We start from the raw sequence: 19,984 nt of genomic DNA on the forward strand, positions 1-19,984 counted from the left end.
TCCATAGTTTAATGGTAGAGCACCTGATTTGCATGCCAAACGTCCCAGATTTGACCCCCAGCATCTCTGTGCAGAGTTGGAAAGGACCCTGATCTAGTCAGCCTTCCGACCAGCTGTAAGGGAAGCCCCACATAGAACACATTCCAATTGTCTGAACATGAAGTTACCAGGAACATGAGTCACAGTGGCTGAGCTATAATTGTCTGGAAAAGGGTGCCGCTGGCACTCTTGGCCAGGAAGCAAAGAACAATTTAAAGGGTAGCTAGAGATGCCACCTACCCACTGACCACATGGACCACTTATAAACGCCATCTCCAACTTCTTGAAAGATTCCGTCAATGGTGTCTCTGAAAAATTTTACACATCACTTGGGAAGACAGGCGAACTAATATCAGTGTACTGGAAGAAGCAAAGATCACCAGTGTTGAAGCAGTGATTCTTCAACATCAACTTCTTTGGACTGGTCATGTTGTCCAGATGCCTGATTATCGTCTTCCAAAGCAACTACTCTATTCTGAACTTAAAAATGGAAAGTGTAATGCTGGTGGTCAGCAAAAGAGGTTTAAAGACTGTCTCAAGGCAAATCTAAAAAAAAAGGTAGTATACAGTAAACACGGACAACTGGGAAACACTGGCCTGCGAGCGCTCCAGCTGGAGAACAGCCTTTATCAAAGGTGTCATGGGCTTTGAAGACACTTGAACTCAGGACACAAGGGAGAAACGTGCTAAGGCACACTTGGCAAATCCACGCCGTGATCAACTCCCACCCAGAAACCAACGTCCCCACTGTGGAAGGACATGTGGATCCAAAACTGGCCTCCACACTCACTTACGAACTCATTGTTAAAACTGTGTTTATGGAAGACAATCTTACTCGGCTACGGGTGATTGCCAAAGAAGAAGAAGAAGAGCCAGGCAAGCCCACCACAACTCATTAGCACATGAAGGGGCCCACCAGAGGATACCTGGGTGAGATGGCCCTAGTTAGATGAGCACAATTTTCTCTCCCACGATCAAAACACTCACTTCTGACATTTAAACAGACTTTTTCACAAAAAAAGCTAAAGGCATTGAGAAATCACAGTTCAAAAGGACATCCCCTCCCTTACTCCCCTCCTTTAACTTCTGAGCTAATAAACCAGTCCCCTCCTCCCTCAGGCCATGTTAAAAAGGTCACTCACAAAGTGATTATTTTTAATTTACATAAAGCGTGTACATGAAAGAGAGGAGCAGTATGCTTTTTCTTCCTCTTTTTCTAGAACACTGAGTGAGCACTTATTTAAATTGTTTTTAATGTCCCTTTCTTTTGAGGCTTCCCACCCTCTCTTACAACCTTACATATTTAATTCTGAGCAAATTTTTAAAATGTATTGTTCATTCAGCTTAAGTGGCTGAAACCTTGAATCTGGCTTCTCCACTCTTGTCCTCTCATCACATTTTGCACTGAGTTTCTTCTTTGTGTTTTCAGTGTCTGTTTGTGTGAGTGTGTGTTTCATGTGTATGTACAGAGAAGAAGGAACTTGCTAACCTTGATAACGTCCCTTCTCTTGAGTGGCTGCATGTGGGCAGCTAATGGGGCTGAACTGACTGTTGGCTAAGCACTTCAGCCTCCAGCTGTGATAACTGCAGTTGTTGCCCTGACATCCTGACTTCAGCTCTAGATCATTGTTTTGGCTTCTCAGTTAACTTAATAATTGAGATTTGTGGCTTCATGAAGATGATGGGATGGCCTGGGGATAGCCGTGTTGCTATAGATTAGCTGGGCTGATAATTGCAGTTTACAGAATTCAATAATGCTTAAAAGTCAGTTTTGAAAAATGTGGAGGGAGGGAGAGGTCCGGAAGAATATGTGTATTATAATAGACATTCCCAATGTTCTCTGTCCTTGGCACACTCTTCAGAAGTCTCAAGTTTGTTAAAGGAAGCCCAGTCGGCGGTCTCCTTACTGAGCAAGGTTGATGTGCAGGGCCCCCGTGGAAGAAGACTTCCTGTGTTGTGCACCTGCAGCTTTTCAATAGCTCTCCCTCTGAGTTCTGCAATTGCCCCTACACTGTGTTCATTCTAATGCCAGGCAAAGACTTGCACCTCTTTGCCCAGGCCTTTGGGGGAAGAATGAAGTGCATGGTGATTGATTGATTTATTTTGCTTTTTCTGCCTGTGTTATCTATGAAGTATTGTTTTTATTTATTTATGAAATGTGGTTTTGAAGTTTATTATATGCCTCCCTGGGACCCTTGAATAATAGGTGGACTACAAATATATTAAATACCAAAATATAAAATAAATAAGGGTCAGGCTTTGGCAATTGCAATAGGAGATGGGCGCTAGGTTGGCAACATTCAGGTGCAATGAGGCTGCATGTGTTGCTTCCATTCTCAATCATTCTCATTGTGTTCTGTGGGACAAAGTGAACCTGAAGGACTATTCTCTCTCAGGAACCGGTGTATGCTTTCAGATTTTCCTCGGAGGCCTCTTCCAGGTTTAAATTCAGTTCTCAATATTTCCACAGTGTGTGTGTGTTTAAAGCCCTCAAGAAAATTTATCACCATTGGAGTGCAAATTAATTCTAATACACACATTTAGTAATTTAGATTGATTACCCACCCTTCACCTAAAGGCCCCAGGGCAGGCTACAGCAATACAAGATGCAGCATAATGCATCTTTGTATGTTATGCTTACTAATATTTCTATTCTTATGCACACTTTATCCTAGTAGATGCATTTTTGTACATATCACTTGGTGACATAGCTGCACTGCAAAATTCAGAGAAGCGTGAATTTTGAAGGGGGAGTGTATTTCAGTTTGTGTATTATTTTGAAAAGTGCAAATTAGTTATGTTCACCTTTAAAGGCAAACCATCCCTAGTTACAAGTCCTACTTGTATTTGTTTTTAAAGAAAAGACTGAGGCCCTTCTTGCACATTTCTGGTAGTTTGCATCAAGGATTTGTGAGGAGAAGGTAATGACCAAGTAAATTATACAAGTTCCCTCTGCAACTTTCAAGCATTAACTTCCACCTGAGAAACAAAAGAGACGATCTCAATCTTCCAAAAGCAATTCCTCCACCCCACCCAGTATTGCGATGTTTACAGCTGACGTAAGCAATTTTAAAAAGTAAGCAGGGGGAGGATATCATTATATCATTATGTTAAGAGTTTGTTCTTTCACTCAACATTCAAGGGGGATTGTTTAACTTGGTAAATCATAGCTCTTGGGATCCGCAGTCCACTGTTTTGGAAGGAGAGTCATTTTCCATCCTATTGATAGCACACTGATTTGCTTTATTGGGTTTGACAAGCAAAGCTGTCTTTGCTCTACATGGTCTCTGGGCCAGGCTGGAGTCAGGAAAATTGAGTAAAAAGGCATAAAACAGTTTACCTGTCAACTCGGGACTCATTTTACTCAAGACATTAGGCTTGTCTGGAGGTCTGATCTGTTGCTGACCTTTAATAAATAGCAAGACAGTAAACAACCAAAGTTTCACCGGGAGAGGGAGAGAAGGAGAAACCTTTTTCAGGTGGAGGGCTGTATTTTCTTCTGGGCAACCTCATGAGGGCCACGGTGCCAGTAGTGGAGGCAAAAGTGGGTGGCAGAATTAATGCAGATTTCACTACCAGGAGTTTACCAAGTGGGGCAGAGTTGCTATGCTAGCATTCTGGCATATAGGCTACTGTAGCTTACTGTGAGTGAGAGGTGCTAGTTGGTTGGGAGGTTGGCATGGTGCAGACACACTAGTGTGATCAACAGACTGGTTCTGCTATTGCATTTGCACGACACCAGCCTCCCATTACCTTCCACTCTCCCTTCCGGTAAGCAACAGCCACCCACTTGCCAGGAAGCTGGTGTTAGTATGTCCCCATGGAAGAACCATAACCCAACCATTCTGGGTCAGTAAACCCTCCCAACAAAGGAAAGCCAGTCTGATTAAAGTAGCATTATTTGTGGTTGTTGTTGCTGTTGTATGTTACAAATTAGACTTAAGAAGATTCCACTGTATGATACCATTTTAAGTGATGCCCATGACTTGGTTTGCCTGTTGTTAATCTGTGCAAATTACCATTTCTTTGGCTCACAGTTGGTGTTTGAATCCATGCACATGATGCTAGCCGCAATCCTTATCTATCCTGTAATTTATTGAGAAAAACTGCTGCATCATGTATTTCCCCTCAAACCAGCATCCATCCAAATTTGAAAATACAAGTCACATTCACTGCAACACCAAAGTTCTCATCATAGGAATGGGGAGGACTGCATACACACCCATTTTCTAACACACGACCATGCATACATCTTTAGCAGTTCTTTGCAATTCCTGACAGGATACCATTTTTTAAAAGTAATGCGGAACATTTTGTTTGTTTGTTTGTTTTTAATGTAGATTAACTTATAGCAATAATAAAATGTTCTTTTTAAACGATGGGGCACAAACCTGTCCACTTGAATAGGACATCATTAGGAAAGGGATTGAAATAAAAACTGTTGATTTCATGCATATATACCAGAAAACGAAGACTTTCATCCTTCTGCCTTCTTCTGCTGCTTCAAGAGTTTAATATTTCTATTATGTTAATGTTATCTCTTATGTTAATCACTGAAAGCAATACACGGTTTAGTGATTCACTGCATCCATCCAGGATCTGGAACAGGCTTGTCTGGGGAGTTATTTAATGTTTTTTTAAAAAATAAAAATAAAAAGTAATTATTATTTTTTTTTTTTTTAAATGTGTCATTAAGCACTGAGAACTTTATGGCAAATTTAAAAGCTTACAATTGTGTTAGAAGAACAGAAATAAAGAGGAAAGACATGAAGTATAGTAAACTAGGGCCACTTTATTAGAACTTAACAATAGAACTTAAGAACATCTAAACTTAAAAGCTGCGTAAGGGGAATGAGACCATGTGTCCTTCTGAGACTCTTTCAGGCCCCAAAGCCTGTTGTGACTGGGCAAGTCTACCAGCAGGGAGTCAAACTGGTCTTAATCCCAACTGCTCCCCCCTGCCACCCCCTCAAAGCCCCATAATTAGGAGTGGGCGGTACAGGTTACAGTGCAAAGTTGTCCATAGTTATCATGATGTTGCAAAGCCCAGTGTGCAAGTATCTGGAATCACTACTCACCTGAAAATTAACTCAGGGTACTTACCATTTTGTGTCCTACTCTTCTATTCCCCGCCCCAACTGCCAATTTTGAGAGAATTCAACGGCTATGTGCATATTATCCTGGGCCCCCAGAGCTGTGGGCAGATGGGGCTTCAGAGGGGGCCCCATCCTACCCCACAGCCCAGCGAACAGGTCCTGGGACCAGCCCATCACTGTGAAAGGTGCTTAAAGTGTGTCACCTGGCTGAAAACATAACTGTTTCCCCTTCCCACACCCAACTGCAAAATAGGCTCTGAAGTGGATCAGCCCTCATACTACGCACAAACTGCACATTCTGCTGCAGTGCATCACTTGGAGGGGTCCTCCACCTCTGGCTAATACCCCCCCAAGCTAGTACCAAGGAGGACTAGGGCTTACCAAGAAACTACAGGATAGATATGCATTGTGGCTAACATCATGTGCACCAGTGGCGTAGCGTGGGTTGTCAGCACCCGGGGCAAGGCAAGTAATTTGAGCCCCCTAACCCGTGGATTTGCACCCCCTAACCCCCAGGTGTTGCACCCGGTGCGGCCGGGCCCCCCTGCACCCCCCACGCTACGCCACTGATGTGCACCCAACTAAAACACCAGCCATAGGAGAGCCCTGGAGCCAGAATAAACAGTAATGTGAATACATCCTAGAATGCAACATTACAAACTAGTAAGAAGCTGGTTTATCCCAAATACCTAGGTATTCAATGAATTCATGAGGTTGTAGGTCCTTGTTACAAGTTAAAAGAAGATTGCCTGTGATTTGATGCTTTTGCTAGTCTTCCATTGACTCCTATTACTGTCCTCTGATAAAGAGAGCCTATGAAAGCTTATGGTGCAATATATTTGTTGGTCTTTAAGGTGCTACAAAACTCTTCATTGTTGCAACAGCCTGCCCCTCTTTCCCCCTCTGGAATTCATTTAAGGGAGGCTTGCAAAGGAGAATTTCTGCATGGATTTGTGCTTTGGTGCTATGGCTGTAAGCAGAATGCATTTGGAAATGTCATCATGCTCTCTGGTGGATAATTTAGTAATAAATATCTGAGATATCGGTCAATACAACCCGGTTTTATACCCTGTTTTTTAACGTAATTGAGTGCTGCAAAGTTGGAAGAAGTTGTAGGCCAGCAAAAGTGTTTATCGATTGGAGAGCGGGACTTCCCCCACCCCCTTTTCTTGCTCTGTACAACACTGAAAGAAGGTATAAAGCTGCACATTACTAGAATTTGATCACTTAGCCTTTGTACTTGCAAGCTGTTGTATGTGGGTGAAAAAACAACAACCCTGGGGTGTCATATTGTGCAGATTTCTGCTGTGGGTCAGAAAAGGCCATTGTTCATCTTTATACTACATACGGAAAGGTGCAGCAATGGATTTCAGTGGGATTACTCTTGCACGGAGTAGCTTGAGGATTGGAATCTCTTTATGTATCTGAAGATTGATCCACATATTTCTATTTCTCTCTCTCAAAAAAAATACACCTTTTAAAAACTATATCGGAGAACTAGCTGACCACAAAATCAATTTGGTCTGCCCTTCATATACTCCAGATATAATGAACACCCTTACCACTTGGACTTTACAGGTGCTGTGTTCCTTTGTCAATGATATCAGCAGGAAGTCACTCATTAATATATGGGCAAAGCAGGATAACAACAACATTATTACAATTTGTTAATTCCAATATTGGTGCTTGGGAAGCAAGATTTGTCTACCGAAAGCAATACAAAGCTTTCGTATTATTTTACCGCTTTGTTCCTTGCTGTCCTGTGTTCCTTTGGGAGGAAGGGCAGGGCAGAAATAGAATGAAACCTTCTATTTTCAGTCCCTGCAATGGTTGGCTACTCCTGGGGTCCATTATGTTATCCCTTGTATCGAGGGTGACTACCCGCCCCCCAGCCAGAAAACCAGAAAAGGATCTTCAAACATTTTTCTGGCCCTCCCAAGACCCCACTCACAACAGGGAGTTGGGAGAAGGGCATTAGCCCTCTCCTCAGCTGATCTGCATGGTTAATTGAGGAGGACTCTGAGTGGGTGGGTGCTGGGTGGGGAGAGTATACCTACTACTGGCATGTCTACCCCCCCCAGACTTGGTTCTACTGGTAGAGATATCTAGGTGAATTGCAGTGGATCAACAATGATTTATGACTCTGAATGGTTGAAAGCAATGCTTGCAATGGTTGGTATGGATTTTTTTATGGAAAGGCCCATGGGCTCAGTTAAGTTATGATGTTTAATTTTTTTGATTTTTAATTTCCATTTACACAAGTGGGCAACATAATACAGTCATACCTCGGAAGTCGAATGGAATATATTCCAGAAGTCCGTTTGACTTCCAAAATGTCTGAAACCAAGGCGTGGCTTCCGATTTGCTGCATGAAGCTCCTGCAGCCCAGTGGCGTAGCATGGGTTGTCAGCACCCGGGGCAAGGCAAGTAATTTGCGCCCCCTAACCCATGGATTTGCGCCCCCTAACCCTAACCCCCAGATGTTGCGCCCAGTGCGGCCGGCCCCCCCTGCACCCCCCACGCTACGCCACTGCTGCAGCCAGTCAGAACCCACAGAACCCATGTTAGACGTTCGGGTTCCAAAGAGAGTTCACAAACTGGAACACTCATTTTTGGGTTTGTGGCGTTCAGGAGCCAAAACGTTCAACTTGCAAGGTGTTCAACTTCCGAGGTACGCCTGTAATACATTTATGAATAAATGCACCCTTAGCCAACCTAGTTTTCTAAAGCCTCTCAACCTCACCACCCAGGTGACTCTTGGGTCCCATCAGCATTTAAAGCACTCTCATAGCACTTTAATAATCAAGGCTTCCCCCAAGGAATCCTGGGAACCAGTGCTATTTTTCTAGAAAAAGAGGTGCCAGAACTCACCATGAACAAACATCTCCCTCTTTCTCTTGGAACGGCAATGGTGGCCACCTGAGAGATGCTGGAGCTCAGTTCTGGCAAGTTCTGGCTGAAAAAAAGCCCTGCTGGGAATCATAGTTTGTTATGGGTGCTGGGAATTGTAGCTCTGTGAGTGGTAAACTAAGTTAATCTGTTTCAATTTCTGGGAATTTTTTAAAGTGGAAAACCCTTTAAAAACTGCTCAGAAATACATTCTTAAAAAAATAAGAAAGGGCTGGGGTTTTTTAGGGTTGTGGACTGCCATGCCTTTCCCCCAACCATTTTATTTTTCCTATTTAAAACCTCTAAAATAAGATGTCCAACCCCCACAACCTCAGCAGCCAGCATGTATGGCTCCTTGTTGCTGCATGCTGTGATTGCACGTTTTGTTGACATCCCATTTCTCTGGGTGGGAATTGTACAGGAAGAAAGAAAAGCGAAACATGGCTGCACACACCAGGGAGCCAGCATTCCTTTGCAACTTCCTTCCTTCATTTGTTACCGAGGGCTGGCATGCTTCTGTGGGCACTCAAACAAGCTCCAATAAATCCTGCCAACATTTTAGGTACAGCTTCTTCTCTCTGGTTCTGTGAATTATCCAGCATTTATATACTCTTTTCCTCCTGCCAACACCCAGTTTTTCTTTTGGTTTATGACTTTTTGTCCGAAGTGAGTCCTTTAACCTTGATAGCCTGAATTGCCACACCTCAAACCACACCCCCTACCACTCCAAGCTTCTTTATTAGCTTGGAGCTCAGATTCTGCTGTGCCCAGCTTTAAGTGTTACCCTGCTCACTGTGCCGTATCTCTTTGATATTGTGCTCCTGAAAGGGGATAAATAAGAATCCTTTTAAATTCACAATAGAAATTTCTTTATTGAACGGGCACTCCACTGTTCCTGTTGCCTTGGGATAGCCTGCTATGAAGCAGGATATCAGGTGCTGTACAGGTGCATATGAATGAAATATTTATATTACTAAGCATGCTTCTGAAGTAGTTCGCTCTGTGGCTATGCCAGGCTCCCACAATTTTCCCTCTGTTTCTGAACAGGCTTCTCTGTTCACATGGGCACCATAAATAACCATGATTATCCAGACAATCTCCACCTACTATATATTTTGGAAGGTGGTTAGTTCACTATGCATTTTCACACTTCTTAAGACACCGCAACCATATTTTGCACAGTGGTTTCTGACATCTAGGAGCATGGCTGGAGGGTGTCTGAGTTTTTCTTTAATATTTGGTTTAATAAAGTATGTTTATCCTTATTGCTGAAAAATTAACACATAAATTAAGGGTATCTTGGAGTGCAGCTAAACTTATGGATTTTGCCTCCATTTGAGGACATTTGTTATTCATATGACAAGTCAATCACAGTAATGGCAAGTCCTGATGAAATATGGCTTTATTTGGTATTCATAACACTTGTTTTGTAGACTCTCTGTATCAGGTTGGTTTTTGTCGAAACATCTAATTTACTGTGTAATCTCTTGAGAATGTGCTTTATTTTATGTAGTAATGAATGGCTATGAACCCAGTTTTTTGTTTTGTATAGTTTTCTCTCTTTTTTGTTATTTTATTATATATTTCTTACTGAACTGTTATTTTAACTTAATAATAAAGTTTTTAATTTTAAAAGGATTAAGGAGCAGGTTTTTGTCCATGTTTAAACATAATTGGACAACCTTTTGAACCAAGATGGTGAACCAAACCATTTGAAACTGCACAGATCTTAACCACTCATTTCAAAACTGCACTAATTTCTTTCATTTCTTAGGACTGATAAGAGCGGGCAAGGTAGTCTCCTATTTAGGGCAGTTCCACCCCAGTCATCCCCCTTGTTTACCTTTGCAGCACCCACCTTCACTTCCACTAAAATATGGGCTTCACCTGATCACCCTTTGTGGGCTGAGTAAGAACTTTGGGGGAGCCCCTAATTGTCTCTTGGGATTCCCTGCTTTCTCCTCCTTCATACTGTAGAGAATCTTTTACTTTGTTTTATTTGGTTGATTGTTTTGGCTGTCCTGAATTGTCCATCATCATTAAACATCATTGGATGTCCATGAGTTCTAGCATTCTCAGAGTTCAATAAACACATTCCATCTGGACAAAAGCACTGAAAGACACCGCAAAGCAGGGTCAGTAAGGGTCAGTGCCTGATGAGAATCCTCCTGAGGGCCAGATGGAGAAGGTTAGGGGCACCTATTTGTCATGGACCTGCAGTCCACCATCCCTGGGGTGGGCCAGTTCATGTGGGAATGTTGAGGGAAGAGGCAACAAGTGTTTCCCTACCAGTGCTTTTTTTTCTGGAGGTACTCAAGGGTAGTCAGTACTGGCACCTTTTTTATAGAAGAAGAGCACTAGTGAAAAATATGGCAATGGTTGCAAAAACTTCATGGTGAGTACTGGCACCTTTTTTTCTAGAAGAAAAGCACTGGTCCCTATGCATCCCATACATACAGCCCCATTTGTTAAGTCTGTAGCAACCCGAGGTGAGTCAGGAACTGGGAACCAGGGGCTATGAGACAAGCTAGTGGTCAGAACCAAAGACCGAGGCAAAACCAAGCTAAAGGTAAAGGGTAAAGGGACGCCTGACCATTAGGTCCAGTCGTGGCTGACTCTGGGGTTGCGGTGCTCATCTCGCTTTATTGGCTGAGGGAGCTGCTGTACAGCTTCTGGGTCATGTGGCCAGCATGACTAAGCCGCTTCTGGTGAACCAGAGCAGCGCACGGAAAAACCCTTTACCTTCCCACAGGAGCGGTACCTATTTATCTACTTGCACTTTGACGTGCTTTTGAACTGCTAGGTTGGCAGGAGCTGGGACCGAGCAACGGGAGCTCACCCCGTTGCGGGGATTCGAACCACCGACCTTCTGATCGGCAAGTCCTAGGCTCTGTGGTTTAACCCACAGCACCACCCGCGTCCCTAAAACCAAGCTAGGACAAACTAAAAGGCAAAATCAAAGAATGAAAAATACAGGAACAAGTCAGGAAAAAATGTGTTGCTCAATTACCCCTCTGTTTCACTAGTATTACAAGTATACATATGCTGATAGGTGATGCATGGCTGCATTTTTTAAAAAAATCCTTGACCTGTCCTCTTTAATCTGTAGTAAGTCTTACCCGACATAATTGCTTTGACTACACAATAACAAACCTTTCACATTTCCTAAACAATGAACAATCTTTGCTCGTGATTTACAGCAGAAATATTGAGTGCAGGAACATTGCTATCTAGATAGTTAAATGAAACTTCAGTGTCAACAATTTATAGCACTAAACTTACTGTGCTCATCTTCTAATTTATCTGCCTTATTATTGACCCAGGCCTGATTCGTGTATTAGATGCGGAGATTCACCTTATTGCATACTTCTGAAGCCAGCAAATATTAACTAAAGTAACAACAACAACAAAAAGAATTGGTTCTTTGCCATGGAAAATATATAAACATTGAAAGCATTAATCTGATAACATTTGTAGAACTGCAACCCAGCACAGAACTGTTAACCAGTTTATCTGTATTTGATTCATAATGCTAGGTGATCCAACACATGTGAAAACATATTCATTTAAAACAGTGGATTAGATTATGGGGGCTATTTGAACACCATAACAAACCATGTCATTCTCTTAAGTGTGTTATCTTCAAACCTTCCTAATTTCCTGATGTCCTCCTTAGTTTCCTATTTCACTGCAAAATATGGTTTGGCTTTAGAACCAAACTGAGTAAACTGGGGAATATTTAATGCTTGCAGAGCAGAATTGAAAACCACAGCCAGAATGTGTTTCCAGTTCTTGATCATTATTATTTTTAACCAACTGTAGTTTCCCCAGTTCTGATTTAATTTCAAACTATGGATTTGTCATGAAATGAGAAGTCAGGGAGGGTATCAGAACATGCAAGGAAAGGAGGGATTGTGAGAGCTTGGGTGTCGTTAATGTACTACTGCTAAACCATGGATGGGCATTACAATTAAACAAAGCTTGACTTGTAAATCTTTATCTCACATTTGTCATAAACCCACTACATGGCCTGTGTAAAACCATTATTGCTCAACTGCAGCCTCCTCTCTGCATTGTGGGGATAATAACAATACTTGGCTGGCCTTGCAGTGGTGTTGCAGTGGTGGAACGCTGGGATAAGAATTCAAAGTTTGCTGGCCTCTCCTAATTTCCCCATTGCTACATCATGCCCTGAGGAAAGTTAGGTATGCCCAGCAATGGAAAACAATACTGTAATATGTAATTTGTATCTAAGATTGGCCTCCATACATGAGGACTGGAGGTGGCCAATATAGTACCAAAAAGAGGAGTCCAGGAGTGCAGGAAGTTACATGCCAGTAAGCTTAGCATGTATTTTCGGGGGGGGGGGGATGGCATTAATACTTATTAAATATAAAACATCATTCTAAAGCATATATGCTGAAGGCATATTGAAGAAAAATACTTGTGGAAGAAGAATTGGTATAGCTTCTCCAGTAGTAAGCTTTTTCTTGTGAAGCCTCTGAAGTTCTATGAGAGTAGCAATGAGCTTCTGGAGAGGGACAATTAAGTGAACAATGCCTGGTGGCTAAATTTCAGAAATAATCCTCGTTTCCAAAGAGGTGGAAAAGGTGAAAAAAAAGGGAACTCCCTATAAGAAAACTGAGGACTTTGGAGTGAGAAAAACAACAACAATGAGTAATGGGGCAGGGACATGACAAGAAATGTATAAAATTAAGCATGGTGTGTAGGAAGCTTTTAGGGAGAAGTTTCTTCTCCCTCATAATTCTAAAACCAGGGGTCACCTAGAAAAGGTCAGTGTTGAAAGATCTGGGACTGGCAAAAGCAGGTACAGTGGTACCTCAGGTTACAGACGCTTCAGGTTACAGACGCTTCAGGTTACAGACTCCGCTAACCCAGAAATAGTACCTTGAGTTAAGAACTTTGCTTCAGAATGAGAACAGAAATCGTGCAGCAGTGGCAGCAAGAGGCCCCATTAGCTAAAGTGGTGCTTCAGGTTAAGAACAGTTTCAGGTTAAGAACGGACCTCCAGAACGAATTAAGTTCTTAACCCGAGATACCACTGTACTTCTTCACATGGTGCATAGTTAAACTATGAAATTAGCTTCCACAAGATTTGTTGATGGCCACCAACTTGACAGCTTTAAAACGGGATTTTAACAAATTAATGGAGGATAAGGCTATCCATGGCTGCTAGTCATAATGGATTATCCTGCTCTTTGCACAAAGGATAGTGACCACAACACTTGATCTAGAACAAACTCAAAGCCTTGAGAGCATGGTCTCCAAACCTTTGTGTAAAACCTGAACTGGGACTCCTCCAGACCTGGATGAAATAGAACACACATAAAACGTGGATTCCCTAACATTACAGGTGTGCTGTATATTACATTGAGGATCAGAAGTGCTGGTACTCTGCAAACTAGCTGCTGGGAAACAAAACCAGGGGAGGGCTATTGCACTTATTTCTTGCTGAGCGCTGAACCAATAGGCCTTTTATTTGATCCAGCAGGGCTCTCATTCTTAAAACCTTGAAGCATGCAGAGGGGGTATGTAGGCAACTTGTTAGTTTCATAGAAGACATATGAGGTCAAAAGAACCCAGGTGTGCCTTGTGTTTAGTTGCTTATTTGTATTTTAAAATTGCTTCAGTACTGTTTCCGTGAGCTGCTATAACTCTATGTTTCATTGCAACTGACATGAAAGCAGTCTAAACATTCAACATTGATTAGCATCTTAATTAGGTTTTGGTACTTTGCTTGTTTGTTTGTTGTAAGCAGCAATAAGTCACTAGCTACAATGCAGATGTGAAGACTTCTGATCAGCTGACAGTAATTGCATTTACAGATGCTGTATGAGCTGACTGTGAATGTATTGTTAAAGAATATTGCTCTTAAATACTACACAGGTTATATTTTATTATATTTGCGACATCCACTTTCAAGGGGGGAGAGGGAACGTGGCTGCACAATTGTTAAGAATCTGTTTATCTATTTTTGCACTGATTTCAGTTTAAAGTGCAATTAAGATGATAAGGGCTGCTCCCTACACATTTGGGCAAACTAAACTCAAAACAACATAGTTTTGAACACCACCCCAATCTCTGAGCAGTGAGAGATTCCAGGAGTTCCAGACAGTTACATGGGGTTCGGTTTCCTTGGAATGAGGGCAGCAGATACATGCCTTATGTAAACATATACACAACCTGAGCCTAAGATGGAAAGGCTTTCAGTATTAGCACACCAAAAGGTTTTGCTTCTCCCATAGTTATAGGCTTGGAATCAAAAATAAAGGAAGCATCACTCTGACTCCCATGGCTCTGACTTCTCCCTTCAGCCTACTCTCACCTCTCACACACTCTGGTGGTCCTTAGATGGCAACTATGGCCATTCTTTCACAAAGGAACTTGCCTGCTGGTTCAACAATGGAATCTGCAATTAGATTTTAACCCTTGCTAGGTCCAGGACCCCATGAATCAGGAGGCTACCTCCCCTCCGCAAGAAAATCATAAAACTACACTGCTCTGAAACTATTGCCTATACTTGCTTATTTTACTTCTGAGTGTAAAAAATAAATAAATCAGATCTGGCTGTAAAATTGTAAAGGAACATGTGTTCAAAAGTGGCAATGAGGAAATGGATAAATGTTTATAATACTTTGGGCTAAAATCCTGCCCACAGTTAATAGTTCTGTGGAAATCAAATATCTTGCTGAATGCAGTCCAACTAACATTATGGGATGCGTCCTTCATGCGCTACTCAAGAAATTCTGCTCAACTTATCACAACTCATTTATCTTCCCCCCTTGAAATTCCTGAGATCCTCTCACCAATAGCAACCTCCAAATTCCCCTTGAAATGTTCGAGCAGAAAAAGCAAGGGACTCCCATGAGGCATATTATCAGTTCTGTTGAAACTCTTACATTCCCCTTGAAATCCCTGTGATGTTGTACCCAAAGCAGGAACCACCAAATAGGCCTTGAGTTTTTGTGCAGTGTGTTTTTGGGTGGGGGACTGCATGTTTCAATGCTTTTACTTCAGAGTCCTTGAAATGATAAAATATCACCCTGGCTTACTTGAAAGAAGCTCAGGATACAAATGTATAAGCAGGAAACTTAAGGCTGAGCCTGAAGCATAAAGGTGAGCTAAATTCTCTCTATCCTTTACACCAATTGAAACAGATCTTCTATGGGGCTCTTACATAGGGATGTTATGGGATCTTCCGAGAAATAGGAAACTAGAAAACTACAGCATTTCAGAGAAGGCTCTATAGTCCCAGGAGTCTTTGGTTACGCCTGCAAAAATTATGGCAATGGTAGTTTACAATTCCTGGCACACTTAATATACTACAGTTTCTAGGAATCTTGTTGCGGAAAACCATGTATGGTGTGGATGTGACCAGAAAGGATTGTCATTCTTGACAATCCGCATAAATCTGGACAGCATGACCATGAGCTATTTTATGACTATGTGTTTATTTTAATTACCGTACTTTTCGGTGTATAAGACGAGCTTTTTAAATTTAAAAATCATATGAAAAAATTGGGGTCATCTAATACACAGATATTGCAGAGGGTGGACTGGTGACTGGGGCCTGCTGCAAGCAGGCAATTTTCAGCAGCAAGCGGGCTGATGATTGGTGGCTTCGGCGGCGCTTGCTATTGTCACCATTGTTCAGATGGGTGAGTGATTTTAGGCACCCCCCCCAAAGAAAGCTGCAAAACTGATGGCAATCCCCTCCCAAAAATAGCTCAACAACTCTGGGCAATCCTCCCCATTTTCTTAATTAGGAGTCCCCCAGAATAGGGGGTGTCTTATACATGGGGCATGTTATACACTGAAAAATATGGTAATTAATTTTTAACTGTTTTATGCCACCTTATACTAATGATTTCAAGGTGCTTTGCAAAACAACAACAGACACACACACACACAAACACAAAAACATCAGTACAATGACAGACGCACACAAAAGTACCAATTTAAAATATTGCATTCCCAAAACACAGATCTGCCTCAGTTCATAAGTGCCATTCTACAAAACGATGCATGATTGAATTGCTCTGTCATAAGTCAATCATCTCCCCCAGACCCACACACGCCAACTGTAATCTGCTTCAGAATAAGCCAGAGTATGTTTCCCATAAATCACGATAACGTTTGCAACAGAATCTACTTTAATAGGCTTGCCTCCTATCATATTGTTGGATCATTAGACGGAGTGTAGACCGGAATCATTCAGTCCTAATCCTCCAGGCATAGAGGGCCCCCATGTGTTTGTTCTGTAAATGCATTGCTAATTGATACTCCTATTTCCTATTCTCAAAGGGAAGCTGTTTTCTGTTTAGGCAGCCATTTAATGCATGGAATGCACAGGTCACTCTGTGCATTCTGATACTGCACATGAGTCCGAACAATCTGCAGATGTGTAAGATTCCTAACCAACTCAAAGCATCACAGTGTCAGTCAGCGAATCAACTCAAATCATTCCAACTCAAATTATTAAAAAATTTACTTAGGGGCATACAAAAGCAGTTGTCAAAATGATTTTATTTATTTATATCTATTGCATTTATATCCCACCTTTTTCTCCAAGGAGCTCAAGGCAATGCACATTGGCTCCCAATTCCCAGCATCTCATCTAATCCCTTATCTGAAGAGCACAGTTGTTGGGCAGGGGCATAGTGGGCAAGGCAGTCCCTTAGATATTCTGGTTGCTGTGTTGTTGTTGTTGTTGTTTTAAAATGGAAGTATCATTTCAGTGCTCCTTCCTTAGTGTGGTGGAACAGATCCCTAGCTCAGTTGAGCCTAAGGCAGACAAAAAAATCCTAACACTAACTAGCTATTTCCCCACCACCACCTTTTCCCGCTGAGTCTTCAAGAAGCTCAGAAGAACCCCTCCCTGACTTATCCTTGACCCTGTCTCCAAACTGAAGTACCAGCGCCTTGCTTGCTCTCTAGCTTCATCATCAATGCCATCTCCTGTGAAAAAGGATTCACACACACACACACACACACACACACACACACACACCTCTTCACCTGGCAACAAGGCTAGGATTAAGAACAGAAGAATGTAACAGCTAAGGACCCCATCTGGTCCAGCATCCTTTTCTCACATTGGCCAACCGGATACCCCAACAGGAAACAAGTAAGCAGGACAGCAGCAGTGAACTTCCCAGCTGTGATTCCCAGCAGCTAGTAATTCAGAGGAATGCTGCTATAGATAGTGTAGATAGAATAGAGGCATTGAGGACACTGATAGCCTTACTCTCCATGAATTTATCCAACCCTCTTTTTGAAGCCATCTAAGCTGGTGGCCATCATTACATCTTGTGGTATTAAATTTCATACTTCAGTATGAACTTTTGCCTGTCCTGAATCTTCCAACATTCAAGTTCATTGAATGGATTCAAGCTGTTATTAAGAGAGAGGGGTAGGGGAATACAGTGGTACCTCTGGTTACAGACACTTCAGGTTACAGACTCCGCCAACCCAGAAATAGTACCTCGGGTTAAGAACTTTGCTTCAGGATGAGAACAGAAATTGTGCTCCGGCGGTGCAGCAGCAGCAGCGGGAGGCCCCATTAGCTAAAGTGGTGCTTCAGGTTAAGAACAGTTTCAGGTTAAGAACCTCCAGAACAAATTAAGTTCTTAACCTGAGGTACCACTGTATCTCCTCTATCCACCTTCTCCACACCCTGCAGAGTTGCATACACATCTATCGTGTCTCCCTGTATCATTCCCGCCACCCCATCCCAACCGCCAAACAAAATTACAAAGTTGTAAACTTTTTTCTTCCACTCTTGGTTATGGAAACACCTCCACATGTTTAGGCCTTATGCTAATGTTTGTGGGCTTTTTAAAACAAAAAACCCCCCATTGCTTCTGTATAATATTATATCCTCTTCGAACACAACTCTGTTTCCACTAATCATGTTATTAGTCTTATTACCTGATGAGCACCAACATGGTTAACTAGGGTTAATTCCACTATATTTCTCATTACTGTGCTACAAAAGGGGCTGCTGCTGCATCCTAATGATTCTTTGGAATGTTTAAAGCTTTGGGACTTATTTCATCTTTGAATAAGCCCTGCTAACTTCCAGTATCTTGAGGAAGGAAGTCTTAGGCCTGGCCAATCTGTGCATTTGCTGTAGTAAATCCTCCAGTGCATGACAACCGTAGAATCATAGATTTGGAAGGGACACCAAGAGTCATCTAGTCCAACCCCCTGCAATGCAGGGATCTTATCTATAGCATCCATGGCAGATGGGCATCAAACCCCTGCTTAAAAACCTCCAGTGAAGGAGGTTGCCATCTCATATCCACACAAAAACATAAAATTGTTACACACTACCCCAATCTCTGAGCACTGAAAGATTCCAGGGGTTATGAACACTTACCCAGGGTTCAGTTTCCTTAGAATGAGGGACAGTGGAGACTGTGGTATCTTTAGGATATATGGTTTATTTACACATATATACACCCTGAGCCTAAGATGGAGGAGCTCACAGCAGTAACACCCCGAAAGATCTTGCTTCTTCCATCGTCAAAGCTTTGCATCCAGCCTAATTAAGCTGATTCTCAGCCTGCAGCCTGTTTTCAGCTCAGCTCTCACACAACTCACTGCACGGAAAGCAGATGTTCTGCCACTGAGCTATGGCATTTCTCATTGAAATTGTGTGCCTCAGATTTCTAGTCTGTGAGTCAACAAGGAAGCTGCCCAGCTGGTAAATGAGTGGAGAAGACAATTGTACTCCAACAACATCTGGAGGCTATAGATGACAATACCTAATTCTAGATAACTCATGCAACTAGGTTCGCAGAATCAACTTGTTCCATCATTGGAGTATCCTGTGTGCTGGTCTCCTGGAGCTCCCCCCTCCCAGCCACTGTATGTTGATTCTTCCTAACTTCAGTGTGTACTGCTGCCTTTTCAGGAGTCCTTCTTTGCACCTGAGACTCTAAGGTTCACCTTGAGTTTTGAGGATCCTGGTGACAGTCTTATTCTCTGAGGATGTTTTATCCAGTTTGAAGAGTTGGCTGGCCTTTACACTTAGAGCTTTCCCCAACATATCACTAGAATTTGAACACCCACTGTATCCATCAATCAGTGCCTCTCAATACAGCCAACAGTGGTTTACAACAAACTGAGAGCAATAGTAAAGCAACAATATATAGCAAGTATAACATTACAATATAATGAAAGGTTATTAATTGAACTAAACTTAAACTGATTTATGGTTTACACTGTTTGTCTGACAACCATATTTGTAGCTTCTTTACCTCATACATACAAGACATAAAGAAATAAACGTCAATTCCATGTTGCAGTGGAAAATTAAAAATGAACCATGAGTCTTAAAATGCTGCAGTAGTCTTTAGACATCTAATTGTTTTATGGGGAACTGGTATCCCACAAACCAAACTGATTGTGCTGGTGTGCTCTGTATGCTTCACATTCAATATAAATGGTCATTTAAATAATGAGATTGTAAAGTCATCCCTGTCACAAACAATCTGAAAATAGCACTCCTTACATATTCCATCAAAGCTTTAGTTTCCCATTGTTCTGTGTAAGTGTGAAGTCCTTCCTTCACCTGTTTTTCCTAATTGATAGATACAAATGCTAAGTGTGTGTGTGTGTCTGCTTCATCAATATAAATGATTATTACATTATGAAAATTGTTAAGGCTACCAACTGCACTAATAAGGTGATCAGAGCTACACACTTCGTCTTGAGAACACTTGCTAAAACTCCACCAAACTTGTGTTGTTACTGGCATGTTATGCACTGAGCTATAAATGTCATAGTGAGAGCTGTTTTGTAGCAATTAAAATTAGGTTTTGCAATTTATTGTGTCTGTTTAGCTCTGCCTGAGATAGGTTTGGGGGAAGAGCCCTATTAAAAAGCATCCACCTAAACCAGAAACCTTGTTTTTGCACATTCAAGCAGGATAA

At 42.0% G+C, this 19,984-nt stretch overlaps 1 protein-coding gene across 21 annotated transcripts in view; it reads left to right on the top strand.

Annotated features, from left to right (window-relative positions):
- Nucleotides 1-19,984, top strand: part of RBFOX1 (RNA binding fox-1 homolog 1) — a 1,450,244-nt gene that overhangs the window by 663,268 nt on the left and 766,992 nt on the right. The gene's annotated exons all lie outside the window — the stretch shown is intronic.

Source organism: Podarcis liolepis (assembly GCF_965112155.1).
Source record: "Podarcis liolepis genome assembly, chromosome: 14".
Classification (NCBI taxonomy): Eukaryota; Metazoa; Chordata; class Lepidosauria; order Squamata; family Lacertidae; genus Podarcis; species Podarcis liolepis.